The sequence below is a fragment of the Chiloscyllium plagiosum genome, chromosome 8, assembly GCF_004010195.1.
Source record: "Chiloscyllium plagiosum isolate BGI_BamShark_2017 chromosome 8, ASM401019v2, whole genome shotgun sequence".
NCBI lineage: Eukaryota > Metazoa > Chordata > Chondrichthyes > Orectolobiformes > Hemiscylliidae > Chiloscyllium > Chiloscyllium plagiosum.
The window spans coordinates 42,201,359-42,213,897 of NC_057717.1; the positions used below are offsets into that span (position 1 = coordinate 42,201,359).

Genomic DNA, 12,539 nt, shown 5'->3' on the forward strand with positions numbered 1-12,539 from the left:
AAACTTGATGGTTACAGACGGACACTCATGATGTCCCAAACAGATGAATAGGGTGAAAATTCCATACTTTTCATTGGATGCTTGATTCCCAATAGGTTAAATGCCTCTGCAGAGCCCCAATGTCGTTTCACAGAATTGTACAGGCTCTGAATGAACTCTGAACACTTTAATGCACAGTTACTGTGTGGTATTGCATTGAATGTCGGTTTGTACACAAGCCTGTCATAATACCGTCATTCTAAAAAAGTTAACAATTCTGCACAAGCTTCTGACCTCTTTCGAGGCCATAGGTCTGTTTCCTTGAAGATAGAAGACATCCTGGAGAATGTTGTGGTCCTGTTCGCTGAGCTGGGAATTTAGGTTGCAGACGTTTCGTTCCCTGTCTAGGTGACATCCTCAGGGAGCCTCCTGTGAACCCCTCCAGGATCTTTCCTCCAGCAACTATAGTGATTTGCATCTGCCGCTTCCGGTTGTCAGTTCCAGCTGTCCGATGCAGGGACTGGTATATTGGGTCCAGGTCGATGTGCTTGTTGATTGTATCAGTGGATGTGTGCCATGCCTCTAGGAATTGGAGAATGGTTAAAACGTTGGCTTCATTCCCACTTCCAGAAAATCATGATTAGTAGCACAAATATAGTATGAGTAATTAAACCATGTGGACCAGGTTGAAGCAGTCTTTCTGTTCAGTCACTGCTCCATTTGTTTTTGATGTTGGAGCATCTCTGATACCTTCTTGTTCCTGAATTAGTGACTTGAGAAGCTGAATGACCTCTTCCTGTTCCTATGTAAGTGACTCCAGGTGTGAAATGGTCTCTTTCTGATCCTTTGTAAGTGATGTGTGTGAGTGAGTAGATTCCTTCTCTTCCTGTGTAATAGGCATGAGGGACTGAATGAGCTACCACACGTCCTGTCCAATAGTTTGATGGGCTAAATTAATTCCCATATTCTTGTGAACTCAGATTGTGGTGTTAAATGAGCATGTCCGTTTACTGTGGAGTGTGCAATGTCTGGCAGTGCTGTTACATGAATATTATCCGAACTTTAAAAACGTGATCTTGAATAGTGTCCTTTTCTAGTTGCACATGTACATTGACTACTTCAAGAGTTGAGGAGGGACAACTTGTTCTGAACATTATGTAAACGTCTGTGAATATCCCCACTTCTGCTCAGTTTGGACTCAATGGGCTGAATGGCCTCCTCCCACACCGTAGGGATTCTCTAGTGACCAACTGCAGGTGACTGGGCTGAGGGAGAACCATGAGGATCTCCTACAAATGTGTCCCATGGCGGGGATAATTGACGTCCACCGGTGATAACCAACTTCCCTTGTATTGTGAATGAGTCCAAACAGTGGAGAGGGCACAATCGATTCTCATTAAGTGCGATTTTGCTCAGGCTTTTGATGTTATCCTCAGTCTAATACTGCCTTGACTTCAGGGCCAGTCTCTCTACCTGAGCCCATGTGTTCCCACTTTTGTTCATATCAATATATCATGGTGGAGAAGCAGAGAATCTTTTCTTCAAACAGAAGGTAGCGAATATCACGAATTCTCTTACACAGAGTTAGGGGAGCACAATCACTGAAATGGACCAGAGGTGTTCTGCAGGGATCAGTTCTGGGACCTCTACTCGTTGTGACTTTTATAAATGACTTGGATGAGGAAGTGTAAGGTTGCTGATAACACGAAGGTTTGTAGAGTGGTACATAGTTTGTGGGGCTGTTGTAAGTTGCATCAAGACATTGACATAATGCAGAGCTGGGCTGAGAAGTGGCAGATGGAGTTCAAATTGGAAAAGTGTAAAGTGATTTCCTTTGCAAACTTGAATTTAAATGCAGAATACAGGGTTATAGGCATGATTCTTGACAGTGTGGAGGAATAGAGTGATCTTGGGGTCCATGTCCTTAGATCCTTCAAAGTTGTGAGCTAAATTGACCGAGTTGTTAAGAAGGCGAATGGTGTGTTAGCTTTCATTAACAGGGGGACTGATTTTAGATTAGATTACCTACATTGTGGAAACAGGGCCTTCGGCTCAACGAGTTCACACCAAGCCTCAGAAGAGCAACCCACTCAGACCCATTCCCCTAACACTGCTGGCAATTTAGCATGGCCAATTCACCTAACCTGCACATTTTTGGACTGTGGGAGGATATCGGAGGAAACCCACGCAGACACGGGGCGAATGTGCAAACTCCAAACAGGCAGTTGCCTGAGGCGGGAATTGAACCCGAGTCTCTTGCGCTGTGAGGCAGCAGTGCTAACCACTGTGCCTCCGTGCTCCCATTTTTAAAAAAATGAGATCCCCACTCACCCTACTAAACTCCACGGACGACAGACCCAGAGTCCTCTACTGCTCCTAACACGACAAACCCTTCATTAGACTAAAAGCGCCGAGGTTATGCTGCAGCTCTATAGAGCCCTGGTTATACCACACTTGACATATTGTGTCCAGCTCTGGTCACCCAATTATAGAAAAGATACGGCAACTTTAGAAGGGGAGCAGAGGACATTTGCCATTAGGCTGCCCGGACTGGAGGGCAGGTGTTATGAAGAAAGGTTGACGGAGCTCGGGCTTTTATCATTGGCGTGAAGAAGGATGAGGGTTGACTTGATAGAGGTAAACAAGATGGTGAGAGGCAGATATATACATTGTATAGCCAGATACTTTTTCCCAGAACAGAAATGGCTATCACGAGGGCAGAAGGGCCTGGACTGTGCTGCACTGTTCTATCTTCTATAAAACTATGTAAAGAGGGGAATAGATTGATTTTGACCCGCCAGAGAGGTAATCGCTATGAGGAATCCGGCATTAAATAGGATTTGAGACCAACAGTAGATCAGCCATGATCTTAGTGAAGAGCAAGACAGGATTGGGGGTTGAACGATTTGCTCCTGTTTCTGATGCTCTCAAATTCTGTTATTGGAAAGTTAGTGGATGTCATATTCCTGGAAGGTCTGATATAAGATATTGCAGTCAGAGAGACCAGAGGATTCTGTGATCCATCTCTCGGTGAGGCCTGGGGGCTGTATTCACAGTGAATCTGGGTCTACAACTTGAACAACAAATGGAGCACAAGTTGCAGAGAAGGGAAGCTCTGTAAAGAGAGATGAGGGGCGTCTTGTATATCTAGCCTGAGTTTTCAAGTTATATTTTCCAAATCTCCCAAACCGTGTGGGACAGTCTTGAGGGACTGATGGTCTTATTTGTCCCTGTGTACTAGGTTATAGCAGTAAGTGGCCTTCAACCGCTCCTGTCTAGCAGGTTTGATGGGTTAAATGGAACACAGAACCATCGGACTGAGGAGCAGGAGTGGGCCATTAGACACTTTGAGCCTTCTCCACCAGGTACTAAGATTTTGGCTGATCAGGTTGTTGTCTCAGCCCCACTTCATTGTCTGAATCCCATTATTACTTCTCTGCTAACTCAGTTTTGAATAAATGTGAACAAAGAGGAATGTCAAATTTCTGGGGAAGAGAATTCCCACTTTAAATGTCCTTTTAGAATTTCCCCCATCTTTCTGATAAAATCAAAGAGTCACACAGCATGGAAACAGATCCTTATCTCGTCCCATTTGCCATCATTTCTCTATTTCCCTCTGAAACATTCCTATTTATCTACCTCTCCATATTTATTTTAAATGTGTAATTGGATCAGCTGTCAACATTTTCTCTGACAGCTCTTTCATACATGCACCACCTTCTGCATGAAAATGTAACTCCTAAGGTCCACTCTAAATCTTTCCCCCAAACCTTCAACCTATGCCGTCTAGTTCTGGACTCCCCTTCTCTGGGAAAAAAGGCATTGGCCATTCAGACCATCCATGCCACTCAGGTTTTTAAAAACCACTTTAATGTTACCATTCACCCTCCACATCAAGCGGAAAAAGTCTGAACCTTTTCTTCTTGTCCCGAAAGCTCAAGCCCTCCAGTACCGAAAAATCCTTGTAAATCGTTTCTGCGCCCATTCAACATCCTCCCATCAGCAGAGCCAACCAAGTTGTGCGCAATATTCTTAAAGTGACCTCACCAGCGTCCTGTCAAGAGGTAACAAACCACATCAACTCCTGTACTCAATGTTCTGACCGATTAAGGCAAGCGTGCCAAACGTGTATTTCACCACCCTGTCTACCTGCGACTCCACTTCCAAGGAACTGTGAACCTGTACCCGTAGGTCTCTTTGTTCGGCAACATTCTCCAGGGAACGACCGTGCTTTAACTTAACAAAATGCAAAACCTCACAAATATCTAAATTAAACTCCACCTGCCAGTCCTTGGGAGTTTGATGCGGTCAATGGTGCCGCTGTAATCTGAGGTAATCTTCTTCACTGCCCGCTGCACCACTTTGTTGATGTTATCTGTAAACTTACTAATCACGCCTCCGATATTCACATCCAAGATGTTTATATACATGATGAAAAGCAGTGATCTGAGCACTGATTCTTTCAGCACACCGCTGGCCTCAGGCCTCCAGTCTGGAAAACAATCTTCAAAACAAGTTTGTATTCAGTTGGTTAACTTTCCCTTGATTCCATGTGACCTAACCTGTTTGCGATGAGAAACCGTACTAAACGCCTTGCTGAAGCCAATGTAAACAATGTATACCACAGTGCCTTCTTTAATCGTCTTTGTCACGTTCTCAAAATACTCTATCACATTAATGAGACATGATCCCCATCGCACAAAGCCATGTTGACTATCCAAAACCAGGCATTGTCTTTCGAAATGTCACGTAAATCCTATACCTCAGAAGCCCCTCCACAACCTACACCACACTGACGTTAGACTCAGTGAGTAGATAATTAATTGTGTTTTTGGATCACTGTTCCCTTTTCTAGTCCCACTGGTCACAACAAAATTCAATTATAACTATTTGGATAATGATATAGTTCTCAGCGACTATCAGAATCAGTGTTAGGAAAAGTCAGACAGAAGTCTTTAATCTGCTAAAACAACACGTGTATGACTAAAACAAAGTTATCAAACTATGATGGAAAGAAGAATGACGAGTGGATATTGCAAACATGCACATTGGTATTTCCCTTTGGAAAATACTGAGACACAAACACACACACACACAAACACACACACACACAAAATCTCTGCGATGTTACCTTGAAAGAACTTTGTCCAAACATTACTGGACCTAATAACAAAAGGAAAAGTGAGAGTTTGGCCCAAATGTTATCCTAATTGTAGATTCAGAGAGTCCTACAGCATGAATACAGGCCCTTTGGCCCAAACTGATCCATGCTGACATAAATGTCCATCCACGCCAAATCTATTTTCCTGCACTTGGCCCATATGCTTCTGGATCTTTCCTATCCATGTATTTGTCCAATTGTCTTTTAAATATTGTTAATGTAAATGCCTGAACAACTTCCACTGACAGCTCATTCTATAAGCGTACCACCTTCTGTGTAAAAGTTGCCCCTCTCGGTCTCTTTTATTTTTCCACGCTAACCTTAAACTGATGCACTCCAGTCCTCGATTGCAAAAAAACTGAGTTCATTCACCATATCCATGCCTCTCATGATCTTGTACAGTTCTTTTAAAGAACACGCCCACCCTCCCTTCAGTCTCCAATGCTCGAAAGAAAAATGTCCTTTCTTATCCAACCTCTCTCTGACACAAGGATATTGACATGACACAACTCAGACTGTTGTGTCATGTCAATATCCTTATAAACTTTGTCTGCAATCTTTCCAGGTTAATAAAATCCTTCTGATGGCAATATGACCAAAACTAAACGCAACACTGCAAGTGCGGCCTTATCGTGAAACGTGCAACATAACTTCCCAACTTCTATACTCAATGCCGTGACTGATGAATGCCAGCGCGCCAAAAGCATTCTTCACTGCCCTGTCTCCCTGTGACTTTACTTTCAGAGAACCGTGCACCAGAACTCTAAAGTCCCTCTGTTCCACTACACCATTTAACGCCCTACCATTCACCATGAAATTCCTGCCTTGATTTCATTGTACTAAGCGCAAAACGCACACTTATCTATATTATACAGTTCCCTATTTCTTGGCCCAGTTCCCCAGTTAATCAAGGTCCTGCTGCAATTTTTGAAAACTTCTGTCACTGTCATCAGCATGATATTTTAGGCTTCCTTGTCTATTGTTTCCAACTATTTATTTCCCTTCCCTTCTTGAATAAGGGTACAACATTCGCTATCCTGCAGTCTTCTGGGACCCCACGTCTAGCTCCTGATGATGCAAAAATATCAGCCAGGGTCCCTGTCGTTTATTATCTAGCCTCCTGCCTTATTCCTTGATACATATACTCAGAACCAAGTGGTTTATCCACCTTCCTACATTCTAATACATCCAACACCTCCTCTACTATGATATGGACTGTCCCTAAGATATCACCAACAACTTCCCTAAGCTCCCACACTAAGTCTTCATGTATTTCTCCATGGTAAACACTGAGGAGAAATATTAACTGAGAACCTTGAGAATTTCCTGCAGTTCTGCATATACATATCCAGTTTGGTCCTTGAGGGATTGTATTTTCGCTGTGGGTATTTTCTTTTCTTTAATATACATAAACAACCTATTTGGATTCATCCTGATCTTCTCAACCAAGGCTATCTCGTGCACCGTTTTCGCCCTCCTGAGTTCCTTCTTCAGTAAACTCCTGTATCCCCCGTATACCTCCAGGGATTACTTTGATCCCATCTGCCTGGACCTGAGCAACACCTCTTTTTATGTTTAAAGCCTCAATATCTCGTCATACAGGGCTCCTACTTCATGTCAACCATGCCCTTCACCCTCAGAGGAACAGAGAAACCTTGAACTCCAGCCATCTCACTTTTAAAGGACTCCCATTTGCCAGAGGTCTCTTTGCCTGCAAACACATTACTTCAACCAACCCCTGCAAATTCCTGTCTAATTCGATCACAATTGACCTTGCTCCAAGTTAGAACTTGCATCTGTGGACCAGTTTGTCTCTCTCCATAATTATTTTAAAATTAATAGAACTATGGTCACTGGGCTCAAAGTGCTCCCCCACTGTCACCTCCATCACCTGTTGGGCTCTATTTCCCAAGAGTAGGTCGAGTTTGCCCCTTCCCGATCAGGGTCCACTCGATACTGCTTGAGGAAACTTTTCTGAACACACTTAATTGATTCACCCCATCTAAGCCCTTAGTTCTATGTCAGTCCCAGTCTTTTGCAAGGTTTGTGAAGGTTTGTAGCTCAGGTTGAGGTTTAGGGTGTAGGTTTGCTCGCTGAGCTGTAGGTTCGATATCCACACGTTTCATTACCTGGCGAGGTAACATCATCAGTGGTGACCTCCAAGTGAAACGAAGCTGTTGTCTCCTGTTTTCTATTCATAACTTTCTCCTGGATGGGGTTCTTGGGGTTTGTGGTGATGTCATTTCCTGTTCGTTTTCTGAGGGGTTGATACATGGCATCTAGATCTATGTGTTTGTTTATGGCGTTGTGTTTGGAGTGCCAGGCCGCTAGGAATTCTCTGGCATGTCTTTGCTTCGCCTGTCCCAAGATATGTGTGCTGTTCCATTCGAAATGGTGTTTTTTTTTCCATCCGTGTGTAGGAACAGCACACATATCGTGGGACAGGCTAAGCAAAGACATGCCAGAGAATTCCTAGCGGCCTGGCACTCCAAACACAACGGAGAGAGGGTCGTGTCTTTTTGTGGCTAGCTGGTGTTCGTGTATCCTGGTGGCTAACTTTCTGTCCGACGTAGTGTTTGTAGCAGTCATTGCATGGAATTTTGTAGATGACGTTGAGTTTGTCCATGGGTTGCACTGGGTCTTTTAAGTTTGTTAGTTTTTGTTTGAGAGTGTTGGTGGGTTTGTGTGCTACCAGGATTCCGAGGGGTTTTAGAAGTCTGGCTGTCATTTCTGAAACTTCTTTGATACATGGTAAGATCGTTAGGGCTTCTGGCTGCATTTGGTCTGCTTGTCGTGGTTTGTTCTTGAGGAATCTGCGCACTGTATTTTTTGAGTATCTGTTCTTTTTGAACACGTTGTATAGGTGGTCTCCTCTGATTTCCGAAGTTCGTCTGTGCTGCAGTGTGTTGATACAGCTTTGTTTGTGTGTGTTGGGATGGTTGCTGGTGTAGTTAAGTATTTGGTCAGTGTTCGTCGGTTTTCTTTATACGCAGGTTTGTAATTCTCCGTTGTCCTTTCTTTCGACTGTGACATCCAGGGATGCGAGTTTGTTGTCGGTTTCTTCCTCCTTGGTGAACTTTATGCCTGTGCGGGTGTTGTTGACTATGTTAAATATCGCTTCTATCTTGTTTCGTTTTGTGATGACAAAGGTGTCATCTCCGTAGCCGACACAGATTTTTGGTTTGATGGCTGTTTGTTCTAGTCTTTGCATTAACCTAGATTGTAATCTGTTGATAAACTCACACTGGTCCTCGAAGAAATCCACTCGTTACAGCTTTCCAACCTAAAAACACATGATTATCTGTACTCCGTATTTCAGGCTAGCAAACCAGGGCTCGCTTGTTCCTGTGTAACTGCCCAGAATGTTTGTATGGCCTCCTGCTGTGCGGGTAATTTAGTCAATAGTTTCAATGACTGCATTCTATTCCTGTGTTACTCCATAGAGGGACTGAATGGCCTCCTCCTGTCTCATTGCAACGAACCTGACTGGCTGAATGGGGTCTTCCTCTCTCTCTCTGGAACAGCCTCGAGATGTGAATTGGGAGGACCACACGTGGGATAGGAGCAGCAGTTGTCCATTCAGCCCCTACACCCGGCTGCTCAATATAGAACCATCGTGTTTCGTCTGACTGCAGCTGACCACCTCCTTCCTGTCTGTTCCCATTAAATATTGACTCTTCTATCCATTAAAGATCACGTAAGGTCGGCCTTGAATATCTTCAATGATCCAGTATTTAGTGTTTCCCGGGGATGACAACGCCACAGGTCGTACAGTGTGAAGGATAAAGAAATAATGTTATTTCAAATGTTAATGGGAGACACTTTAATTTTAAAGTGTGTTAACCTCACAGCAAGTTAACTCCTCTTTTCAGAAATAAGGGCAAAACAAATGGGAACAGATGTCGACTATTCAAACCCTCAAACTTATCCTACAGTCCCATTGACTATTCAGTAAAGTATTTATCAAAGGCAGTATTTATCATTTATCATTGCACACTTGGGAAAATATTTGCGCCATCTTAAGGCCATAAAGCATAGGAAATTGAAGTAATGCCATTTCGTCCATCAACCCTATTTTGCTGTTCAGTCCTGCCTGACAATTTTCCCGCCTTCTCACTGTAACGCTGGATCCATGTTTTAATCAAATATTATCTACCTGTGTGTTAAAGACATGACTTTGCCTTGGCTCGATATGGCTCTGTGTGTGTTTCTGTGTACATCTGTTCAATGGCAGGACACGGGGTGGGGTGGAGGGTTGTGTGTGTGTGTTTCACTGGATATCTGCTGAATGGCAGGAGACGGTGGTGGTGGAGGGTTGTGTGTGTGTTTCTGTGTGTATCTGTTTGATGGCAGGAGACAACGTGGTGGAGGAGGGTTGTGTGTGTGTTTCTGTGTATATCTGTTTAATAGACAATAGACAATAGGTGCAGGAGTAGGCCATTCTGCCCTTCGAGCCTGCACCACTATTCATTATGATCATGGCTGATCATACTCAATCAATATCCTGTTCCTGCTTTCTCTCCATAACCCTTGATTCCACTATCCTTGAGAACTCTATCCAACTCTTAATTAAACTAATCCGGAGACTGGGCCTTCACTGCCTTCTGGGGTAGAGCATTCCATACACCCACCACTCTGTGGGTGAAGAAGTTTCTCCTCATCTCTGTCCTAAATGTCCAACCCCTTATGTTTAAGTTGTATCCTCTGGTTTGGGACTCACACATCAGCAGAAACATGTTTCCTGCCTCCAGAGTGTCCAATCCTTTAATAATCTTATACATCTCAATCAGATCCCCTCTCAGTCAACTAAACTCAAGGGTGTACAAGCCCAGTCGCTGCAATCTTTCAACATATGACAGTCCCGCCATTCCAGGAATTGACCTCGTGAACCTACGCTGCAATCCCTCAATAGCCAGAATGTCTTTCGTCAAATGTGGAGACCAGAACTGTACACAATATTCCAAGTACGGTCTCACTAGGGCCCTGTGCAGCTGCAGAAGAACTTATTCGCTTCTATACTCAATCCTTCTTGTTATGAAAGCCAGCATGCTATTAGCTTTCTTCACTACCTGCTTGTACCTGCATGCTCGCCTTCATTGACTGGTGTACAAGAACACCCAGATCTCTTTGTACTGCCCCTTTACCTAACTTGACTCCATTTAGGTAGTAATCTGTCTTCCTCTACTTGCCACCAAAGTGGATAACCACTTTGTACACAGTAAACTGCATCTGCCATGCATCTGTCCACTCACCTAATCTGTCCAGGTCACCCTGCAATCTCCTAACATCCTGCTCACATTTCACCCTGCAACCCAACGTTGTATCATCAGAAGATTTGCTAATGTTACAATTAATATAATCTTCTATATCATGAATATATATTATGAAAAGCTGCAGTCCGAGCACTGATCCCTTCGGTACACCACTGGTCACCGCCTGCCATCTTGAAAGCCAGCCGTTTATCACTACTCTTTGTTTCCTGTCAGCCAACCAACTTTCAATCCAAGTTAGTACTTTGCCCCCAATACCATGCGCACTAATTTTGCTCGCTAACCTCCTGTGTGGGACTTTATCAAAGGCTTTCTTAAAGTCCAGGTCCACTACATCCACTGCATCTGCCTCGTCCATCTTCAGAGTTACATCCTCAAATAATTCCAGAAGATTAGTCAAGCATGATCTCCCCTTCATAAATCCATGCTGATTCTGATCTACCCTGTTACTGCTATCCAGATGAGTCGTAATTTCATCCTTTATAATTGACTCCAGCATCTTTCCCACCACTGATATGAGACTAACTGGTCTATAAGTTCCTGCTTTCTCTCTCCCACCTTTCTTAAAAAGTGATACAACATTAGCCACCCTCCAATCCGCAGGAACTGATCCTGAATCTGTCGAACTCTGGAAAATAATCACCAACGCATCCACGATTTCTCTTGCCACCTCCTTCAGTACTTTGGGATGTAGACAATCAGAGCCCGGGGACTTATCAGCTTTCAGACCGAACAGTCTCTCCAACACCAATTCCTGGCAAATATAAATTCCCTTCAGTTCGGGTCCTTCAGCCACTGTTAGCTCTGGGAGATTGCTTGTGCCTTCCCTAGTGAACAGATCTGAAGTAGAAATTCAACTCTTCCGCCATTTCATTGTTCCCCGTAATATATTCTCCTGTTTCTGTCTTCAAGGACCCAATTTTAGTCTTAACCATTTTTTTGCCATTCACATACCTAAAAAAGCTTTTACTATCCTCCTTTATATTTTTGGCCAGTTTACTTCGTACCTCATTGTTTTGTCTGCGTATTTCCTTCTTAGTAATCCTCTGTTGTTCTTTCAAAGCTTCCTAGTCCTCCGTTTTCCCACTCATCTTTGTTATGTTATACTTTTTATCTTTTGACTTTATATGTTTCTTAACTTCCCTCGTCAGCCACGGCCACCCCTGCCTCCTCATAGGATCTTTCTTCCTTTTTGGAATGAACTGATCCTGCATCTTCTGCATTATACCCTATGTATATCTGTTCAATGGCAGGAGACAGGCTGGTAGTGGAGGGTTGAGTGCGTTTCTGTGTATATCTGATTAATGGCAGGAGACAGGGTGATTAGATTAGATTACATTACATTACTGTGTAAACAGGCCCTTCGGCCCAACAAGTCCACACCGACCCGTCGAAGCGCAATCCACCCATACCCCTACATCTACCCCTTACCTAACACTCCGGGCAATTTGGCATGGCCAATTCACCTGACCTGCACATGTTTGGACTATGGGAGGAAACCCACGCAGACAAGTCAGTCGCCTGAAGCGGGAATTGGACACGGGCCTCAGGCGCTGTGAGGCAGCAGTGCTAACCACTGCGCCACCGTGCAGCCCACTGAAAGTAAAAGCCACGGCGAACCCTGACACAGCCCTGTTAAACCCACAAGCGCTTCACATGGTCAGTGTGGGGATTGAGCCCACGACCTTGGCGTTATTAGCAGCATGCTGTAAACCAGCTGAGCTAACCGACCAAGGCTTGCGTAGGGTTGCATGTGTGTGTTTCTGTGCATGACTTTTTAATGGCAGGAAACAGGGTGGTGGTGGAGGGTTTTGTGTGTGTGTTTTTGTGTATTTCGGTTTAATGTCAGGAGACAGGTTGGTGGTGGAGGAATGTTTGTGTGTGTTTCTGTATATATCAGTTGAATGGCAGGAGACAGTTTGATGCTGGAGGGTTGTGTGTTTGTGTTTCTGTGTATATCTGTTTAATGGCAGGAAACAGGGTGGAGGTGGACGGTTGCTTTCAAACTGGAAGCCTGGGACAGGCCGTGATTCACAAGAAAATGTGTTGGATCCTCTTTTGTTTGTCATTTATATCCATGTCTTAGATGAGATTGTAGAAGGCATGATTAGCAAATTTGCAGATGACAT

At 43.9% G+C, this 12,539-nt stretch overlaps 1 non-coding gene across 1 annotated transcript; it reads right to left on the bottom strand.

The window, feature by feature from the left end:
* Positions 1-12,067: 12,067 nt before the first annotated feature.
* trnai-aau lies at positions 12,068-12,142 on the bottom strand. Its single transcript has one exon. It is a non-coding gene; the product is annotated as a tRNA-Ile (tRNA).
* Positions 12,143-12,539: the final 397 nt, after the last annotated feature.